Raw genomic sequence first — 19,954 nt, forward strand, 5'->3', positions numbered from 1 at the left:
TTTATATTAGAATTAATAAAATGCCTGTTTTCTTGATTTTATTAGAAGTGGTGAGGTAATGTTAAAGTCTTCTAATTAGCATATCACATCTAAATCCTCTTGTCTGTAACACAACGACACTCAACCCAGCATATGAATTCTACTCTTGTGAGTTCTCAGAAATTATTTAGAAAATACTTAGAATCTGATTTTTAAACCCACAAAGCCAGTAAGAGTTAGGCGCATTACTGCTTATCGGAAATTACTTTCATCTCAGGTCCTTTTAAAAAAAAAAGCCTAAAAGGCCAGTCTTGATAAGATGTGAAAATCCGAGTCAATGAGTTTGATCAATGAAACCTTATGTGCAAGGCTTATTTAGAGTTGCCTGAGAAATTTTCTTGCCAATGACCAAATCTTACAAAATAATGCGTACTCTTTTCCAAATGTGCTTTAGCAGTACTGAAGAAAAACTGTTACGATTAAAATGATTAAAATGAAGAAAAATCTGTTACAATTAAAATGATACTATGACACTGTGTACTAGAGTATAAGATGGAATGAAGGCAAGTGAAAATAGGTGATTTGTTAGAGTTATATGATCATGGAACTCATTTCCTTTGTTTCCAACGTTTTCTGTAGAATGCTTTGTGAGAGGACAATGAATATAATGAATATATTGCGTAAGGACCATAATTTGGGGTCAGGGAGATAGCTCAAGTCCTAGCACAACAAATGACACAGAGTTCTGCACCACTGAACTGAACACCACTAATGATGTCAACATTTAAAAAAAAAATTCCAAAAGTTTAAACTTAAACCATAATTGGATCACAAACAATAAATAATTAGGCTAAGTTTTGATAAATGTTACTGTTTTTAGTATTGTAAATAGTATTTAAGATGTGTTGCCAATTAATATCTTAATTGCAACAGCAGATAAATGACCTAGAAATTAGCTGAGTTAATTTGCTTTGATCTTATGAAATTACAATTAATATTTGTCCTACATAGGCATATTGAGGCTTTTTCATGGCCTCTAAGGCCCACACAGCCTAACTCTTCCTTATTTTTTTCTTCTGCTTCTTTGAAAGCACATCTTTGACTCGCTCAGGGGCCCTCTTGATATTTCTTGAAAATACTACCTTTATCATGGCACCTATGAACTTTTGATTCTGTCTATATTGGTCACTCTTTCCCTTGGAGAGTCTTCCTATTGTAACCTTCATTTATTTCTTAGTTTAAATATGATCTTCTCAGATGGGTCCTTTGGTGACCAAACCATATGAAATAATGCCCACTACCATGGCAGTCACTTCCCATCTCATCCAAGTAGCAACTGTTTATGTAGCAAATGATACCTCAGTATCTGAAATTCACTGGAATACTTGAATTACTCATGTAGTTTCTGTCTCACCAAACACACACACACACACACACACACACACACACACACACACACACACACTCACTCACACATGACTATAGACTCCATGAATACCTTATAATTTCCCCACCTATCATATTGGTTGTGCCTAAAAACACATTATAAATATATATCTATATTATGCCATATGCTTTCTGTATGTTTTATATAGGAATTCTTTATGTTTTATAGACAGACATAATAAGTTAAATCTGCGAGACACAAATCTGAGGTTTGTTCTGTCAGACTTGATCACCAAATGATGGGAATACAGATGGCTTGGGGTCAGAGTCTTTTCCATCACTAAAATTAGTAATAATAATAACAGCTAAGTAAATTCTCATTGATAGTATGAGGTATACAGGATGTTCGGAAGAGGCTTCCTAGAAATTTAATTGCTTTCTTTCCTTGCATGAGTCATTCTATTTGAAATGGAAAATCTGTTCCTCACATGTTAATTTAAGAAGGATGAGTCAAGGGCAATAACAAACACATAAACAACCCCAAGGGGATAAAATCCATAAGATAAGAACTTCCACTTACAGGACACATTTGTAAAAGATGTGAGGGAAGTTCCTGATTGCATTCTCATGTCTATGCTGTGAGGGGTGACAGAAGCTACAGATGTGCACTGAACTGACTTGGGCCAACCAGACTGAATCCTGGTGCTTGCTCAAGCCAGTATTTACACATTATCAAATATATTGGATATTTATAAAGGTAGCATTTGGTAATTCTAGATATTAATTGGGGAGGGCAGCTTTTATGTCCATCTAGCATAACTCATTTTAAATACCAGCTATTGGTACTGTTACTTCAGTGTTTTCACAGACCACTCTAACATGATTTGTTCTAATTTCTCTGACATCCTGTAGCTATTATAGAAAATTAAATGTATTCTGTGGTGTGCTATTTTTGTGGCCTTGAACTCTTACTTGGGGTTCTTGAGTTCTTTTTGTTTTGATGGATTGAGGCTGTAGATTGATGTGTACAACATTATATCTCATCTTCACAACCAGATTATTAAGACAGAAATTATGCTGAAGCCTTGTTCTGTCCTTACAGTTCCAAACACTGCGTCTTACACAGCAGGGAGGCATAATCTGTGTTGTCTGCCCAACAATTCCAGAGGGTGAATGCTATCCTAGAAATGCTGCTTCACAGCGTCCCTCCTCTGAGAAGGAAAATACGTGGCATTTTTGCCAAAACTGAGCTTATTTCCAACCGTGGCTGTGGGTATTGATCTAGAAAGATGGTGTCGCTACTCTGCACATAAATGTATTTCTTGCTTCTCTGCAATCACAGATTAAATCATTGGCTGTAATGAACTAGAGTTAAGACTGCCAAGTTATTTGGATTCTGAGATAAAATGGAAAACACATTTGTTGTGGTAATTTGTTGTTATTGTTTTTTTTTTCCTGTTTTGGTGAGTCATGGAAAATTTTGATTACTCCGTTTACAATGAATAGATAAAAGACTTTCTCTTGAATTTTGAAGGGTAAGCAAGAATGCAGGTAATTTTACTTCTTGCAAAGATTACTTAATTCTCCCTGGGTGGAGGGAGAAAAGGCTGATGTAAAGCTGAAACCTGTTGGCCAAGAACCCTATTTTGCGGCACTATTTGTGCTGATCTGGTTGTAGTTTATTAAATCCTTTGGCAAGCAGATGGCATTTTAAATGTCACATAGACAAAAAAGAATATGTCTGACCACAAAGAGAGGTAGCTAACAAAACATTTCAGTAAATAACTGGATGTGAAATATATATATTTTTTTAGTTCCTTGGTAAGTAAATAAGAAAGAATGCTTCAGATTCCAAAAGAGGTAGTAACAATCTGCTATAGCAATAACAAAAGTTACCAGAATCTAAATCTAATAAGTTTTTCCATTTTAGTACAAGATTCTCAATTGCAACCGGGGTTGCACGAATACTTAGATGGAGCTCGGACTGGAGCAATAACACAGCGGGTAGGGTGTTTGCCTTGCACATGGCCAACCCGGGTTTGATTCCTCCATCCCTCCCAGAGAGCCCAGCAAGGTACCAAGAGTATTACGCCTGCACAGCAGAGCCTGGCAAGCTACCCATGGCGTATTCGATATGCCAAAACCGTAACAACAAATCTCACAATGGATTTGTGAGATTACTGGTGCCCACTCGAGCAAATTGATGAACAATGGGACGACAGTGCTACAGTGCTACTTACATGGGGCTTATCATTTTCCCCTCAAAATATTGTTCAAGCTCTTTTTTTGTTCCAGAAACCTCACAATGGCCTACTGTAGGATTACATAGCTTCAGGTAGTTTAGGTTTATTGGGTTACTCCCATCACAGTGCTCCCATTCCTCTGTGTTTATTTGTAGCTTCTTTCTTAGTGTTCTGTTGACTTGTAAATAATGTCTTTCTCTTCTCCTTGAGTCCTTTGCATAGCTTATTCAGAGCAAATCCTTTATGTATGGACAAAGAAAGACATTTATTAATATGCCTTTGCAGTTGGGATTTAATTGGCTTTGAATATTATTAATTCCCGGGCATCTGCTTTCTTGACCGTAGCCTTGGTTGCCCTCAGTTCCTAGCCCTCTAAAAGGCAGGGTCCCAACGGGGGACAAGACGGACCCAGGGCAAGCGGTAAGTTATGTACTACCCTGGCTACCCTGGCATCGAGATGGGCCTGGCCAAAGTGCCTCATTCTTAACTATAAGTTAAGAGTCTGATCATGGACAAGTGCTGTCATGATCTTAAAGTAATGACGAGACTAGGACCCTGCTAGGGATAGGAAAGACTAGTCTGGCCCGGGCACTGTAGTCTGAGATTGAGATGACCCAAGGAGAGCAATTCTAAAAGTTTAATGCATCTCTTTCTATGCCCATACAAAACGATTAACATTATGAATGCTCATATGTTTGTTGGACAAGGAGAGGAGAAACACAATCATGGTATTTCATCATTGATGGGTCCTGCTGAAAAAGTATCTGTCCTAGAGAATAGGTGTTCTGCTATTGTTATTGAACCTTTTAAGCTTGAATTGTTACATTGTAGATTCCAGGCTCTGGCCCAGCCTAGTCTTTGGGATGTAGATTTCAGGTGCTGCCTAGTTTGTAATTGACAATGTAGATTTCATGTGGCAGCCCAGCCCAGTCTTTGGTATGTAAATCCCAGTGCTTTTCAGCCCAAGGAAGGCTTTGGTTTTGGTTTTGTATCTTCTTTCTGGAGGCCTAGATTACTGGCCTGCAGATACAAGAGAATAATGTTGCCTCAATCTTCTTCCTGTAAGATCTTTTGGTGCCTTTGGTGACGTCAATGAATTGCGCCATGAGCATAAAGGGGTTCGGAGAGAGAGACATGGGGAAGGAGAAACTAGAAAGAACGAGAGTAGATCCAGAGAGAGGCTGGAACTGGGAGTGTGGGAGATGGAAGTTTGAAGATTGAGTAAAAAGTAGCAAGTCAGTGACCAGCTGGGTCCTTCTTCCTTTGCTTTTCCGAGTGCGCTCGACCCATGGCGAGCCTTAGTTTTTTACAGCCTACCTAGTGTTTTACCTTACCCAAAGATGTGCATTGCTTTCCTCATAATTCAAAACCTTTTCCATAAACTCTTTCTCATAATCTCTGCCCCAAACAGGTCATCTTAATTATACTTCAACAGCCCTTCCTGCATATACATCTTGCTCAAATCTTAAGATATCTTGTAATTTATTGTGTATTTCACATTAGATAGTGTTGACTGCATTACCTTGCAAGGCCCAAGAATGGCTGCCTAGTTGGTGTATTGAGGGACACATTCTAAATGGGTCAAAAAGATGTTTTTTTATTTTATCTTTTTTAAATTGAATCACTGTGAGCTACACTTACAAAGCTTTCATGTTTGAGTTTCAGTAATGCAAAGATCGAACACCCATCCCTCCACCAGTGTACATTTTCCACCACCAATGTCCCCAGTATCCCTGCCTCCCTGCCCCCTTCCCACCCCTATGGCAGACAGTTCCCCTCTTTCTCTCTCTCTCTCTCTCTCTCTCTCTCTCTCTCTCTCTCTCTCTCTCTCTCTCTCTCTCTCTCTCTCTCTCTCTCTCTCCTTATGGACATTATGGTTTGCAATACAGATACTGAGAGGCCATCATATTTGGTCCTTTATCTACTTTCAGCACACATCTCCCATCCTGAGCAATCCCTTCAACCATCATTGATTTAATAATCCCTTCTCGATCCCAGTTGCCTTTTTTCCCAGCTCATAAGGCAGGCTTCCAATCATGGAACAATCCTCCTGGCCCTGTTTCTACTGTCCCTGGGTCTTAGAAGTAAGACAAATTTAGGTTTGAACCTGACTTCTTTATTGTGACTATTTGTTTCCCATGACTGCTGTCATTGTTGTCATACATTGTCACTGATGAGGTGGTATAAAACAAAAATGAGTCTTCACAGTTCAGTGCTTACAAGCGTGACAATAAGGTAGTCTAGTATGATGCTGCTCTCATTGTTTGGGTAGAATTTGTTTCTTGCCTTCTCCAGGTTCTGTTGATTCAGGCATACATGTTGGGTGGCTGCATCCCTCCAATTTCCACCTCTGTGGTCATATTGCTTCTGCTTCTTCTGTATGTACATCCCAAGCTCTCTCTGCCTCTCTCATATAGAAATATGTGGTGTATTTTAAGGTCCACCTAGATAATGCAGAATAAATATCTCCTCTGAAGATCCTTAACTTATGACATCTTTCGCTAGGTAATTTACTATTCACAGGTTTCAGGGGTTAATGCAGGGTACCACTATAAACTCATACAATGATTTAAAGGTCATCATCAATAAAATGGAAGTGGCCTGACATGGTAATGGATGTTAGATATTTTTCCTATGTAAAACATGTTTTTCACCATTATTTATGTGATTAAATTCTTTGGATGGATCCCCCACTGCTAGAGTCATTTAATTCCTGTAGCACCTTGTCCCTAGATTATTTCCTATGTGCTCTTTAAGAAGTGCACCCTAGGAGACGGGGATATAGTACAGGGACTGGGTCACTTGCCTTGCAAGTGGCAGACCCTGGTTCAAACCTCTGGTACTATGTATGGTTCCCCAAGCACCATGAGGGGTGATCACTGAGAACAGAGCAAGAACTAAGCCCTGAGCACCAAGGGTGATTCATGAAAACCAAAATAAAACAAAAGTGTATTAGGGTCAGGGATGTGGTTCAAGTGATAAAGCATATGCCTTGCATGTGTGAGCCCTGAATTCTGTCTTCAGTAGAATCAGACTCTTCAACACATACAAGCTCGAAGTACTAACTGCAGCCTATTTTTTTTTAAAAAATGTATATTAGTTATCATATATCAGCAGCCCCTCTCTTCCACCCAATCCTGCTTTAGGAACCTTGATTGATCGCTTTCTTTGCCCTCTGTTTCATCCTGGGGCACTGCTTCATGTTCTCAGGTCCAGGCAAAGGGACTTGCTTCCTGATCCCCCAAGCTCTGCCAGTTGCATATTTCTCATCTGGGTTTGCTTTTCACATTTCTAGGACTATTGGCTTAAGTAACTCCAATATGATGCCATGTTAGGTGGCTTGCTGTCACTGCTCTTGTGTGGCTGGTGCATGCGAACCCTCCATGTGCTGAGTTGTATCTTGCTCTTTGTAGTTCTCTTTATATACAAACAATCCTGCCTCCTTGCCCAAAGAGAAACACTTATTTCTTTGTTTCTATCTTCTTTCAAGTAAACTCTCTCTCTCTCTCTCTCTCTCTCTCTCTCTCTCTCTCTCTCTCTCTCTCTCTCTCTCTCTCTCTCTCTCTCTCTCCTTTTTAGTTTTTTGTTGTTGTTGTTGTTGGGGAGCTAGATCCAATGATGCTCACGGCTTACTCCTGATTCTGAGCTCAGGGATCACGCCTGGTGGTGCTCAGGGAACCATATAGGGTGCTGTGAATTGAACCAGGGTGGGCCACGTGCAGGATAAATGCATTATCCACTGTACTATCACTCTAGCCCATTAATACACATTTAGGTCAGAACACAAATCAAAATGACAGATTCATGAGTTGCCTCATTCTATTGATAAATGAATCACTGTCCTAGACTGTAGGATAACATTGGTGTGTCCTATCTTCCTTGCCACAGGGAACTTAAGTTTATTGGGTTACACACATCACAGTGATCCCATTCCTCTGTGTTTTTTTGTAATCTCTTTGTGTTCTGCTTCCCCAACTGGTCAATGCCTTTATCTCCTAACCAGACTTTTAACTTATAAATGTTGCTTTTCTCTTCTCCTCACATCCTTTGCATAGCTACCTTAGAGAAATATCCTTTTTGTTAGACACAGGAAGACAGTTAATGCTATGCTTTTGTAACTGGGGAGTTAATTGACTCTGAATAATATTCACTCCAGGGCATATGTTCTCTCAGTTGCCCTTAATTCGTAGCACCCCAAAAGCAGGGTCCCAAGGAGGGACTGAATGGACCCAGAGCAAGCTGTGAGCTACCCTGTCATCAAAATGGGCCAGGCCAAAGCACCGTAATACTTAACTATAAGTAAAGAGCATGGTCATGGACAAATTCTGTCATGATCTAAAAAGTAACAACTAGATTAGAACCCTGCTAGGGTTAGGAAAGATTAATCTGGCCTGAGCACTGTAGTCTGAGATCTAGAGTGAAATGTCTCCAGTAGAGCCACCCTGTAAGCTTAATGTATCTCTTACTGTGTCCATACAAAATAACTAATATTAAAAAGTAGAATTAAGATGTTAACAAAGATGTTCATTAATTATGTTATTGGACTAAGGAAAGAAGAAAAACCTCTAAGTAGCATTTTGCCCTTGAGCTGATCCCCTGGCTGCAGGTGATCAGGAAGGGCTTTGATATGTTGATTGTGCTACCCACCCTAGGTGTGGTTGCTAACCCCTATGCAGTCAGTTGAGAGAGACTAGAGATAGACCAAGGCAGTGAGTTGAGTCAGAGCACAGAGGGCCAAAAGAGGGAGGCAGGAGGAGACAGGGATGAAGGGCTTAGTGAGATTGGAACAGATACATGGGGATAATAGAACAAATGGCAACTGATCACCAACCATCCTGGCTTTCGGTTCCTCCTTCGTCCGCTCATGGCTTCGACTGTCCCTGGTGGGGAAGTGGCGTGAGATGACCAAATGCAGGTGGCAAGAGAGAGCTGCAGGATTCCTAGTCGTTTGGTGATTAGACACCAGATCTTGTGAGTTTATCTGAATTAGTATTCTCTTAAGAGCTTCTTAAGTTTCCAGCACAAATAGAACTCCATGCTTCTAGATAAATGAGTCACATTGATGAACAGAGCTGAGACTCTAATTTTATGCTCCTTTCTTCTCTTATTCACCCTTTTCCTCCCTATCCCATTCCCCATTACACAAGTATAGCACGGAGAATGTGGGAGGTATTTAATAAATACATGATACTTTTCTGTTTTTATCCACTGTTCTTAGTGTACATTAAAAAGTCAAATACAAAAGTCAAAAATAGGATTTCTACCTTCAAACTCTACCACAGTTACTTGTCTAATTATCAAAAAAAAAACCCTAAAATCATACTTTTAGAATGTCCTGGCACCATGCCAGGCTGTTTTCATTGGGACAAGAAGCCAATGTAGTGGGGAGGGAGGCACAGGTTGAGTTTCCTTCCCTGCCCCAACAGAGCCCCGGCAGTCAAAAACTTCCAGAACCCAATTGCTTCCATGCTCATGGCCACTCTCCACAGGCTCAGATGATCCTCACCCACAAAGAAATCTGCAGAAAAATACAGACATGCGGGTATCTGTAATTGAAATCTCCAAGCTCACTCAGAGCGGGAATGGGCCTCCTCTCCCCAACTCTCAAGTTTACCAGTAGCTTGGAAGTCACACTGGAAACTGCCCCTGGAACCATATAATCTCAGCTATAGTCAAGATCGAGAGACTCAGAAATAAAGCTCTCAGAAGAAAGCAGCATAGCCTCACCCATGAGTGAATCTGCTTTATGATTGCAATCTAAATTTTAAAAATCCTAGAGTGTGACCTCCCAGACTCTACACCACTGTCGTACCAAGAGTAGCACACTACATTTGATGGGCTTTTCCAAATGTGTTAGTAATCTCTTAAACAAGGGCTTAATGGGTCCAGGATGAAATACAACAATCTTCACACACTTTTCTCTAAGGAAACTTTATATATTGGACCATTTTTAGTGTATTATTCATAACAAGCAACACAAAATTAATGGTTTCAGTTCTTATTGGGGGGGCATGTTTCGGGATTTGGAGTGGAAACATTTGAAATACAGTGGTGTGAAGGTGCAATGGTGGTCAGATTGTTGTTGAATATTAAATGTAATGAATTATTGTGAACAACTTATAAAAATAAAATAAAATTATAAATAGCACTGTCATCCATTGTTTATTGATTTGCTCGAGTGGGCACCAGTAACATCTCCATTGTGAGACTTGTTGTTACTGTTTTTTGCATATCAAAAATTTGGCATATAAAAAAATTATAAATAGAAAAAATAAAAATGAACTTTTGTACTTTTATGTATGTGTAAATATTTGCCCACATCATATAAAATTATTATATTACAGTTCAATAATATTAAACTAATATTATGTGACTAAGACTTAGACAGTTGCTTTTCCACATTGCCAGTTGTGTCAAACTTTTTCATCACCTATGGAAAGTTAAAATCCCTGACCTTTTGTGGTAACTCTTGGCCAAGGTCTTGCTAGATCAACCAATATATGCCTTGATATTTCTTCAGAAAAAACTCTAGTTTCATGACATGTTTTTCAGATACACATAGTGTTTGTATTTGTGAGTTCTTGTGAAAACAAGTTAAAGATATAAATTTAATCCCCGGGTTCTGGAGGAATGACTCAATAGGCAGAGTAATGCCTTGCATGGGTTCAATCCCTGCACAATAACATCCCCTAAACATCACCAGACTCAACCTCATGAGCTTTGATGCTGTGTCTCCAAATAGTTCAGCACCTCAATTTTTTATTCTTGTTTTTAAAATGAGAGCATGAAGACATTAAAAAAAAATCATATCTTGCTCACATCAAGACTTGTGCCTACCCTGAGGCGAAGCTGGAGTTGTTTTAGAAATGGTGTGCCAAGTTTCCAAGCATTTATTGTAATTTATGTTTCATGGGCGAGTAATCATCCCTTACTCCTGAAATCATTGTGGACTGACACACTCCAGGTCTGGTTAGGTCCAAGGGAATTAAAGTAATTATGATGTAAACATGTTGATACTTACGCTAATGCTCCCTAGAAAATGCAGCTAGATAAGGAGAATTGACATAGACCTCTACCTAGTGTGTTCTCATTAGATATAAGCTGAAAAGGCTAGGAAGCTAGCAAATTTGGTGAAAAGAACAACTTGAAAATTATAGCTGAATCTTAGATTTAGAATTAGAGAAAGGGGAGAAAGAATTAAGTAGTTATTGGATTAGGAACAGACATAAAAGTGAATCTGATATGTGGGAAATGAAGAGTAGGGATTTCTTTTCCTTCTTCTCATCCCCTTTACACATCAGGGCACATTGCTGTGTCTTTTTTCTTTTCCTGCCAGAAAACTGAAAGTCTCATCCTGACTTTCTGTAGGATATTACTGGCATCACTGGTGACCTTTTTCATAGGAGCAAAGAGAAAGAACTGAATTCCCTTCCACTACCAGCTATGTTATGGGGAAAAGTATGTTTGGTTCCTTCTGTTGCCGGGGAGGTTATAATACTGGCAGGATTGTTACAAGTCTCAGATGAGACAATATGGATATATCTGAAATGTTTAGTGAAGCAGAGGTCCAGACACATGCTAGATACATAAGGGACTTGTGCTATGTTTTGTCACTTGCTGCTCTACACCTTATTGCTTTCTTGGTGGAGATAAGGAAATTAATAACTTCAAACTCCCTTCTAATTTAAACCATATTGATGATTTATAAGTATATGCTTGCATGCATGTGTATGTATAATATATTGATATATACACCTGTATATATGCATATGTATATGAAATTAAATTAATTTGTATACTCAGTGAATATTCATGGAATATTAATGAGATCAAAGATCCATACTACATATTAAAGTTACTATAATAGACAAATCCCATTCTGGGCTCATCATCAGTTCAGGCATTAAACATTTTTCATATTTTCTATTCATTGTAGAAATATCTTTATCCACTTTTGCCATGCATCATGCTAGATATTGGAGATAAGGGTGAAAAAATAAGTACTTCAACCCTGGAAATGGGCAAAGAGACACCTCATTGGTGGTTTTGCTCTTATATCAGGGACAAAGCAGATGGTCCTTTTTTCAGCCTAGCTTTATTTCTCAATTGACAACAAAAAAAGAAGGAAAAAAGAAAATGCAGCTTGACTCTGTTGATGTAGCTTTTAATCTTGTGTGTAAATATTATTATAAAGATTTAGTTATTGACTTATTTTCTTGATATTGGATATCAAAACTACATTATTTGTTTAATATATTCTTTAAACTGGCTCACTCTCAAATTTAAGTTTGTTTCAAAAGATAAATGAACATTACTTATCTCTACTGTCAGTAGGTTAATGTAAACTCTTATGGCTTATAATAAATATGAGACAACAAACTTGATAAATGATAATTGAATAGTAGGGGGAGTCTATCAAGATAGTAAAAGGAGAAATTTGCAAAGATTAGCCACTCTGTAACCACCATGAGATTCCCCCCCCCTTCGCCCCGGCCCCCATAAATCCATCACAATCATTATGAAGGAAATAATGTGATTCTGTATGCTTTGGTAATTCTTCTTCTTTTCATGTCTTTATCCACCAAATATGTTTTGTTATAGATACCAGCAGTAGCTATGCTGTATGATTTCTAAGACTTGAAAGAAGTTGTTGACTCACGTATTTGGCTTTTTTTTTTTTAGAGAGAATTTTTTTTTTGATTGAAGATCTGGAACTATTGAGATAAACTGGGATTCTTTTTCTTTTTTTTAAGAATCAAAATTTAGAATCTGACCGCGTATTTTCACTGCATTTGTGGTTGATACCTTTTGTTTTGTTCTGTTTTTCTATTTTCTGTAGAATGCAGAGTCCTGGATCTCTTGGTCACAGATTGGCAGCCTGGAATTCTAAAGATCAAGGCTCCTGACGGTGAGGCATGCATCTTTAGCAACTGTCTCTTCTAGATGTGTATATTAATAATTGGTATAAGTTTGATCTTAGAAGATTTATTCTTATTAGGGAAATATCTAATCTAAATTTTTGTCTTATACTGGAATTAGACATGCTTATCTAAGTGGTCAGCTTTGGTTAGCTTCTCAGAGTGAATTCTTGATTTAGGATAGGAAAATAAATCAAGTATCATTATTATGGTTTATGCACCTTGTTGCCTGTTTAAAAAGAAACATAAAAGGAGAATTAGACTATATAATGAAAAGACTACATCAAGCATATCTTTTGAATCACAGTCTAGACCTGTTTGCTACATGAAGTACAATGGAAATGCTGTCTGGGGGTTTCCAGGCATAAATTAACCTAGTGTATATTTTTCTGTAATCAAATTTATATGCTGTATTGACCATGCCTGGAAGACAATTGACCAAATGGGGTGAATTTTTTTATGTGGATTGATTTAAATACTCCTGATTACAAACTACCAAAGAATATGTATTGACTGAGACATGTGACCATTTTGCTTCATGGGTATGTTTGAGAGCAAGATCAGGATAGTAAGCAGTTCTCTTAAATCAGTGGCAATGTTATAAAGTGAAAACAAATTGTCATAACTGTGAGTCTCCGGGGCTGGAGTGATAGCGTGCCTTGCGCGCAGTCGACCCGGGTTCGATTTCCAGCATCCCATATGGTCCCCTGAGCACTTCCAGGGGTAATTCCTGAGTGCAGAGCCAGGAGTGACCCCTGTGCATTGCCGGGTGTGACTCAAAAAGAAAAAAAATAACTGTGAGTCTTCATTTAGTCTATAAGATACAGCTATAGATTGTCTATACAGCTAAATGATTGTGTTGAAATGATTGCTGACTCTTAGTACTTTTACACCTGTTATTCTTTTAATGTCTCCCTTGATGATTCTAATATTAAAACATTCTGACTTCTTTGAGAAAAATATGAGGATTTTTGCTTTGAGATTCTTCTAAGTCATCTTTTATTTCTCATAATATGTGCTGATAAACTCCTTGCTAAGATTATACTTAATTCAGTCATTCACTTGTTATTCTCAACCGAATGGCCTGAGCAGTATGTTATAAAGACTGTAGCTATGGTGGACATGAGACTTTCTAATTTATGTCCACTTTGACTATGAGAGTCTATGCAGATTAGGTTAATTCTTCTTAAAAAGACTGGCTTACCATGAGGTGGCAGTAGAGAGCAGCCTGGTAGGCAGGTCTGGGTTACTATAGTTTTGATTCAGACTAGAGTTGGACCTAGAGGGAAGAGTTAGACAATCAAGGGAAGTTTTATACATATATATACATATATATATACACATATACATACATGCATATATGCATATATATACACATATGTATGCATATGTATGTGTATATATTATACAATTAAAATAAATTACTTATTTATTTTAAATAAATTAAAAAATTGTTTTTAACGAGCCACTATAAGATACAGCTACAAAGCTGTTCATAATCAGTTGGTTTTCAGCCATGCAATGTTCCAACACCCATCCCTCCATCAGTGTACATTTCCTACCATCATTGACTCCAGTCTCCCACCCCCACCCTCCCCCACCCCAGCCTGCTCTATGGCAGGCACTTTTCTTCTATATCTCCCTCTTCCTTTCTCCCTCCGTCTCCCTCACCTTCTCCCTATCCCTCTCCCTTCCCCACCCCACCCCCCTCTCTCACTCTCTCTCATTCACTGTCCCCTTTTGGCAATTATGGTTTGTAATACAGATACTGAAAGGTCATTATGTTTGTTCTTTTACCTACTTTCAGCATGCAGTTCTTATTCAGAGTGATCATTTTCAACTATCATTGCTAATAGTGGTTCCTTCTCTATCCCAGCTGTCTTCTGCCCCCGCACCTGAGGCAGGCTTCCAATCGTGGACCAGTCCTCCTGGTCTGTGTTTAGTGTCCTTGGGTATTAATCTAATATTTTTTGTTTTTTCTATGCCCCACAAATGAGTGCAGTCACTCTATGTCTGTCTCTCTCCTTCTGGCTGTTTCACCCAGCATGATACTCTCTATATCCATCCATATATAAGCAAATTTCATGACTTAATTTTTTCTAACAGCTGCGTAGTATAACACTGGGTAGATGTACCATAAATTCTTTATCCAATCAATGAGAGTTGCTTTTACTTTTGCCATTTCTTTTTATCTGACAGAGGCTCTCTGAAGAGGCCACTTGATGTAGTTGTTAAGGGAAGTTATGATAGTAATATCTGAGATGAATTAATTAGGAGAAAGGCAGATAGTTCCTGAAATGTACCAAACTCAGGCAATCAGAGTTCTGTTTTGTATATGTTTTGTATATGTTTGATGTGCCTACACACACACACACACACACACACAAACACACAGAGGGAGAAAAATAGTAGCAATATTCAGACTAGACTTTCTCTTGTCCTGGGGCTACAGCGGGTTAGGGCACTTGCATGCAGCTGACCCAGGTTCAATTGCCAGCACACATATAAATCCCCCATAGCCCACTAAGAATTATCCCTGAGCATGGAGTCAAGGGCTAGCCTGAGCACCATGGAGTGTGGCACAAAGACTCAAAAATGAAGAAGATAAAAAAGAAAATTTCCTTTGCCCTAGTTATCGATAGTCTACTCTTGCAAATCACAGGAGCAGGAAAGATTTGATATTTTTCACAGATAGGCTATTCAATATAGTATCTTGTTGAGTGAAGTAAGCCGAACGCAGAAAAACAAAATGCACAATGATCTCACTTATCTGTGGTGTATAGAATACTGAGTGAGGAAATGTACTGTAGTAAAAGGGGAATGCCTAGATCACCCTTGAGAACAGTGTTAAGACAGGAGAAAGAAAAAGAAGGAAATCTAATGGGAAAGAAGAGAATGGAAAGTAATGGATGAACAGGCAACAGGCCTTTAATTATACAGATGATATGGGTGAATGGTATAGTTTATATCCAAAACACAAACTCAACTAAACTGAAAACTGTCACTGTCACTGTCATCCCGTTGCTCATCTATTTGTTCGAGCAGGCACCAGTAACATCTCTCATTGAGAGACTTATTGTTACTGTTTTTAGCATATCCAATATGCACAGGTAGCTTGCCAGGCTCTGCCGCGTGGGCTTGATACTCTCGGTAGCTTGCCGGGCTCTCCGAGAGGGGCGGAGGAATCGAACTTCGGTCAGCCGCGTGAAAGGCGAAAGCCCAACCGCTGTGCTATGAGATCTAAACTGCAACCACTGAAACTTTGTAACGTGTTTCAACGAGTTGGCAGGTGGGGATTGGGTAGGGATTGGGGTGGGGAGGGAATATAGAAATACTTGTGGAGAGAAGTTGACACTGGTGGTGGAATTGATGTTGAAATAATTAGATGCCTAAACTTAGCTATCAATAACTTTGTAGATCATAGTTCTTAAAAAAAATAAAGAAAAGAAAGAAAGGTTTGTTCGAAGAGTCTGAAATTCAGTTATACCATTTTTCTTAGAATCTTGTCCTATGACACTTGGGTATCATCTTTGTCTAGTAAGTTAATGTGGTAATTGATTATGTGCTGCAGAATTCCTCAGAAATCTTATTCTTAAAAGGTACCTTTGCACTCTTCTATTGGTCTTTTTGTTTTTAAGTGTTTTAGTAGGAAAGCTGAAATAGAAGGACAGGTAGAGTGGTGCATTCCAATACTTCTATCTTCAAGAAAACCTAAGCAAGGATGTTATATTGACAGGGAAATTTGGAAGAGAGAATGAAGGTGTTCAAATGAGTCTCACCTGTTTCTCTATCAAGTTATCCTGCTTCATCCAAAATCCACTACTGTATGGAAAGAATGTGGTCATTGTGAAGGAAGAAATTAAAAATTCTTTTTAATGTTTTTTTCTAAGGTGAATTTTTATCTCTGTTTAAAAAAATTGTGTGACAGATAGACTTGCACTTTTCCGAGTTTCAACATTTTTATCTAAAAAATATGAACGACACCAATAAAAAATGTGCCAAATATCAAATGAGACACACATGTATGTGAAGAAGTGTTGGGTGAAGAATGGCTCTTCAAATTATTGAAGATGAACAATAACCTGATGCTTGTAACTGGATCCTTCAATCTAAGGTAGAAGTTCAACTCACTTTAGGGTTGAATATGCTTTTGTTTTGTCAAGAATTACTTGCCTGGTTGTCCATAGTTATGTTGACATAGAGTAGATAGGCATCCATTTTACTGGTGGGAGATATAAAGTACATTTTTTTATTATCTAGAATTAAAATATATTAGTAACAAAAACTAATTTTTGTTACTGTTCTCATTGGTTGAAGCAATACCACAGCAGGTAGGGCATTTGCCTTGCATGTGGCTGATCCAGGTTTGATTCCTCCATCCCTCTCGGAGAGCCCGGCAAGCTACCGAGAGTATCCCACCCGCATGGCACAGCCTGGAAAGCTGCTCGTGGTGTATTCAATATGCCCAAAACAGTGACAACAAGTCTCACAATGGAGATGTTACTGGTGCCCGCTCGAGCAAAGTGATGAACAACGGGAGGACAGTGCTACAGTGCAGTGCAGTTCCCATTTAATAGTATTGGTGGCCTTAGGAGTGGAACCATAGCTGAGAAGTGCCAGACAATGGGTAGCTTCACACTGGCTACAGAGCTCTGCAGTTCCAACTCTTCATGAACTTTTCCCTTCAGCCACTGCATAGGGAGTTTGGGTTCTAGTCAAAACCAGATCTGGAGAATATTGTGTTTTGGGGAGCCCCAAGGACGCTCACTAATACCAGGTCAAATCACAGTCAGCATCACTTGAGAGAGGTGTGTGGGTGGACCAGGGAGAGTGCTGGGCCAAGAGTCGCTAAAGCCGAGCTTGGAGAAGATCCACATCACTGCCAAATCCAATAATCATGCTCCAGTCCCCTGGCACACATTAATATAATCTGAAGAATGAGTGTCTCTAGCTGCTCTCTCATCAAGTCCCCGGGAAGTCTATTTGTGAAACAGAGATCTGGTACCAACACTTATGCCTCTGCATAAGGAATCAACTTAAATTTTTTATGCATTAGAGAATTGGGATTAATGTTCAAGAAGAAAGCTTCTCATAAAATAAAACCAATGAAAAGTAGCTCTGAACAGATTTTAGATATACATCTTCCAGCCTGTCTGGGATTCCTTGGAGAGAAAATGTTTTCTCTGATCGTCAGCAAGCTATGGAAAACCATGACGACACTGCTAGGAACTTGCCACTTGCTTTCTTTCTCTTTGACCCAGAAAGTCTGATTTTCCCCTTGGTCTCTTAAAACCTCTGGTAATGACCATTTTGTGATGGTGGATTTGTAATCTCATAATTCTGGTTCTTAAGTGAGAGGGTAAAAAAACTCTTGGCCAACTCACAAGGGTCTGGAAAGGCTGTTCGTGTCCCAGCTGGCCGGGAGAGCCGGAAGCCCAAGAGGGATGTCCACAGGCTGTCTGGCAAGGGTAAAGAGAGGTGGAGGAGGAGGTGGAGGAGGAGGTTTAAATCCTAGTTGGCTGGGCCTCGGAAGGTGGCTGCCTTTCCCTTTGGCTCGAGAAGCAGAATAGAAGGCCAAGCATCCTGGCCTCATTCCTGTCTGCGTGTTGTCTTGTTTATGGAATTATAAAGTGAAGTGAGTCCAGAAGAAGCCAGAGGGCTCCCCGAGACAGGCTTACAACCAATATCTGAGAAGGTAGACCCCCCACCACCACCCTGCCACCTTTGTTGCTATGCAGGCTAAAGTATCTTTAGCCGAAGACCTTCTCTGTTCAGTTTTTAAGAAATGGATCAAAAAGTAAATGCTCTAATAGTGGTGGAATGCTTGGTCAATAAATGAGAGAATCTGTTTTCCCAGGGATAGATAGATAGATAGATAGATAGATAGATAGATAGATAGATAGATAGATAGATCAACTACACTTTTATTTCTAAGTATCCCAATCACTATTAGACTGTCACTGTCATCCCGTTGCTCATCGATTTGTTTGAGCGGGCACCAGTAGCGTCTCTCATTGAGAGACTTATTGTTACTGTTTTTGGCATATCCAATATGCACAGGTAGCTTGCCAGGCTCTGCTCTGTGGGCTCCATACTCTCAGTAGCTTGCCAGGCTCTCCGAGAGGGGCGGAGGAATCGAACACAGGTCGGCCGCGTGAAAGGCGAAAGCCCAACTGCTGTGCTATCGCTCCAACACTATTAGACATATCAAGAATATTAAGGATTAAATTTACGAGTATATTTTTGCAGCAAATGTTATGTGACACCAAAGAGTCAACTTAAAATCAGATTATTCTCACAGAACCCCATGTAAGCTCTATAAAATGTTCACATACATAAGTAGATACTGGTTTTATTAGAGCTATTCAATAGCGATGCAACTGGCTACATATGTGGAGGCACAACCCTTAATCATTTCATTTCTGTCGTTTTTAGTATTTATTTACATCTTTTATGGAAGGTAGACAAAAGACTACACATATTCAGTTCAATGAGCTGTCTCTACTTCTGATACCATCCTCATAATTAAGGCAATAAGCATATCAAAAACCTTCAAAATCTTCTATATTTCCCCTTTGCATTTTTAGTTGATTCTGTTTTGTGATAATGATACTTAGTATGAGATCTTCTCTTAACAATGCTTAAGTCCACAAATTATATGGTTAAAAATAGATTCAATGTTGTATAGAAAATCTGTAGAATTGATTTTGTATAACTGTTATTTTATACCATTGAACAAACAGTTCCTTGTTTTTTTCTACCTCTTGCCCTAGTAACCAACATATTTTTTCTTTTTTTTTTGTGTAATTTTAACTATTTTAGATTCCTCATAATTGCAGCTATGCAGTACTGTCCTTCTGTGACTGGTATATTTCACTTGGTATAGTGTGTTCCAGGTCAGCCCATGCTGACGCATTCAGTGTGTCCTTCTGTTTTAGAGCAGAATGTACTGCATTGTGTGTACATGCTACTTATTACAAGGATCACATCAAGTGGTGCTGGTAGGGGCACAAAAGTCCTGGGGGCCACCCCTGCTAATGGTCAGCCCAGCAGTGTGGGTCTGATCAGCCCAGCTATTCCATGTTAAGTTCTGCAGTGTTCAGGGGACAACAGGGCTATACTCAGAGTGCTCAGGGAGGTTGTTGTGGTGCCAAGAATTAACTCACGGCCCAAGATATGCCAGTCATGATCTCTATTACTTGAATCACATCTCTCAAACACTAAATACTACTTCTTTAACATCTATCCACAGTTTTAGGTTATTTTCATAGTTTCTTGTTTCAATGAATTAGGAGTAAAATAGGAGTAAAGATATTCTTTTGATATCCTGATTTTATTTCTTTTGAATATATATCAAACACAAGATTATCTAAGAATATGTTCTATTTTAAATGTTTGGTATAATATCTTCTAAGGATATTCATGTTG

At 38.9% G+C, this 19,954-nt stretch overlaps 1 protein-coding gene across 2 annotated transcripts in view; it reads left to right on the top strand.

Annotated features, from left to right (window-relative positions):
• Positions 1–19,954, top strand: part of SEMA6D (semaphorin 6D) — a 681,608-nt gene that overhangs the window by 318,630 nt on the left and 343,024 nt on the right. For both annotated transcript variants that reach the window (XM_055131630.1, XM_055131629.1), the window contains one exon: positions 12,448–12,516. The gene's annotated coding sequence lies outside the window, so the exon portion shown is untranslated. The remainder of the gene's footprint in view (positions 1–12,447; positions 12,517–19,954) is intronic.

Source organism: Sorex araneus, chromosome 3 (genome assembly GCF_027595985.1).
Source record: "Sorex araneus isolate mSorAra2 chromosome 3, mSorAra2.pri, whole genome shotgun sequence".
Lineage (NCBI taxonomy): Eukaryota > Metazoa > Chordata > Mammalia > Eulipotyphla > Soricidae > Sorex > Sorex araneus.